Genomic DNA, 3,096 nt, shown 5'->3' on the forward strand with positions numbered 1-3,096 from the left:
GGCCTGTGGCCGGGAGGGCGGCAGCTGCTCAGCTCTGTCTCAGTCGCTGCCAGAAGGCAGCCCAGTGTGCCTTGCTTTTCTGATTTTTCAAGACATGGGAATCTGAGGTGTACGTGAGACCTGATTCTTAAGTACCAGCAACTGTTAACCTAAAAATAAAAAGCCCTTCAAAGTGAGCAGCAACAAGCGCCTGTTGATGAAAAACATCAAGCCTAAGAGAAAACTTATAAGAGTTTGTTTGAGTCAAACTGACGACAATTGCCAGAAAGCAAAATTCCAACGGATTAAGAAAATGCTCCGAAGAATGGCAGTATTACAGTTTACTTTATACATAAAATTAAAGGAGGAAGGTTACATGAAATCCATTGGTGATAGATGAAGGGGGTGGGAGAAAGCAAAGCGGGAAAATCTCTGGGATTGGATAAAAGTGCATTGGAGAGACAGGTCCTCCTCCCACACAGGGGGGTGCAGGAGAGCTAACAGTTCGGCTTTTACAGCACATAGAGATGGCCATCAGGAGACAAGCATAACAATGAGGAATTTTGCAGTTTCCAGCTCTGGAACGGAAACAGGATTAAAGATGTTCTCTTAGGTACAAAAAGACAGAACAGGCCCACTGAAAAGGCACAGGTTAACTTAATGAGGAAGCTCAAGATGTGATTCCCACCACGGCCCACTTAGTTGAAAAATTATTGTGTGTGTGTGTTCATGCCATCTTATTTTCAGTCTCCTAAGCTTGTCAGGTTTAACCTGTCGTCCCTTTTCCATCCACACGTTTATTTAAGATCAATAAGAATAGCTGTTTGGATGCACCAATTCAGCAGAAATCCGTATAGTTGTTGTGATTAGAGACAAAGGTAACGGGTATTTATGAGAAGGGAGGCATTTTTATGGATGCAGATAAGGTAGCACGGTTTTGGCATTGGAATTCATCCTGGTCCTTTGCAAAAGCTGAAAGCACTCATACAAGACTACACAAAGTGGGAGAGCAAAGAAAGGTGTTATTAAAGGCTGGACAGAGAGAGAGTGTGTGCCCATGACGGTGTCTGACGAGGACAGCTGCCCTAGGTGAGGGGATTCAGGGGCTTTCTATTTTTGTAGGTTCCCAGACTAGTTTCGTTAACTCCTGTGACTTGTCAGTTAATCTTTAGGCTCACTTCTGTTAGCTCCCAGGCTGGTTTCCATTAGCATCTTCTGCTTGGTCATTCCCCCATTTCTGATCGGCAATGAAACATCTTAGGGGAACGGATGGAGGGCAGTCTTCTGTAGTTGCTTCAGGCTGGGTAGGGGTGTAGCACTGTCCCTACCTACGAGACGGCTGGTCAGGGATGGTGGAAGAACTGGGCCCTGAAAACTGTGCAGTCTCATCTATGGACTGAAGAAAGTTAGGGGCGTTGAGCTGGAAGTTAGAGTTCCCATCCAAGGGGATGAAGGGGGTTATAGAGTCCCCACGGGGAAGGGCTGGAAGCCTTGTACAAGAGTCATGGGTAGCTTAATAGACTCGATTCTGGAAGAGAGAAACTTGACAAGAAGGTTAATAAAGCAAGGTCCAAATAGGAGTAGCCCAAGGATAATGAGAAGAGGAAGTAGTAATCGTGAGAGAAGGGACTATAACTAGGATCCCTAAGTGAGAAGGGGATTTCAGGTGGGGTGTAAGTAACGAGGAAAACTGGAGCTCTTAAGAGAAAGGTACTAAGGAGCAGCTCCAGGAGTCTGGGTGAGTTATTAGTAGTTATCAGTCCTGGGAGAGTGACTTGCTTGTTCAAAGAGGAGATTAAGGTCTTCAGGTGGCTCACAGGAACAGAAGCAACAGTCTGTCTTCTGGGGGAGTCCTGTGGAGACTTTAATAAAACAGGTTTGATTCGAGGGGAGGAGACCCAGCTGTAGCCTCTCAACTGCTGAGTCCACTGCTCCCCGACACTGACCCCAAGATCATAAGGGAGTGTCTTGGAGTGCTGAGACCCGAGGCAAAGATCTCCATAAAGCTTCTTTATCAGATGGTTTCAACTGCTGAGCCAACTGCTCCCAGACACTGACCCCATGGTCATAAGGGAGTGTCTTGGAGTGCTGAGACCGGAGGCAAAGATCTCCATAAAGCTTCCTTATCAGATGGTCTCAGAATGCTGAGTCCATGAGTCCATCTCCTGGGGTCGTGTGTGTGTGTGTGTGTGTGTGTGTGTGTGTGTGTCTGCAGGCACATTAAGTGCTGGAGCACACGGGAGCTTCCGGAAGACAGTTGCTAGGTACACAGACTTAATAGATTAGAATTTATTGCCTTTTAACTTTAGACAATAAAACCTTTGCACCTGCCTGACTCGGGGCTCAGCCCACAAGAGAGTTGAACACCCTGGCCCGCATTAACCTGACACTGGGCTCTTGTCTTTCTTAACCCTTCACGGCCCCTCTTGCGCTCCCCAGCCCTTGCTGAGCAGGACGCTGACACCCAGCTGCTGAATCGCTGAAGCCCGATAAAAGTTGGGGTGTTCAGAAAAATGTAACGGTCTCTTATTTTGTTTTGTTTTTCAGGCAAAAAATGTTTTATACTATTAGTAGTAGACCAAATAACATCAGTAGTCTAATAAACTTGATCTTAGTTAGCAGAGAGAGAAAACTTAGCTTTAATTTTGTACCAACTTATTTTTGATATTTAAACTTATTTAATTATATTTAGCTACGATATATATAAAAAATTTTAAAGACTTTCCCAGTCCTTCTATAACTTTTTCTGCCCTTCTTAGTTTGTCTCTTTTCACTCATTTAGAAATAACCATTCTTAGGACAAACTACTTTATTTCAGTTCCTTCAAAAGTGTATTTCCATGCTTTATATCTTCTTTCAAAACAGATATTTATTTTGTCATATTAATTAGAATCTATAACCTTCAGAACTTTAATTTCTACTGATAATCAAAAAGTAATTAGCACTTCTATTGGCAAATCTAGGAATATATTTTGTAACCTTCAAAAGTCTTGACTCTTGTTCCAAATTCGATCCTCCATGTGGCATCTGCTATGGCTGTGGGGGTAGTGCCTTGTGATAGCTGGGCGAGGAAATCCAGAGGCGTCCCCCGGTTTTCTGCCAGTTTTTTTTTTTTTT

This window comes from Hipposideros armiger, unplaced genomic scaffold, assembly GCF_001890085.2.
Source record: "Hipposideros armiger isolate ML-2016 unplaced genomic scaffold, ASM189008v1 scaffold_4, whole genome shotgun sequence".
NCBI classification, from domain to species: Eukaryota; Metazoa; Chordata; class Mammalia; order Chiroptera; family Hipposideridae; genus Hipposideros; species Hipposideros armiger.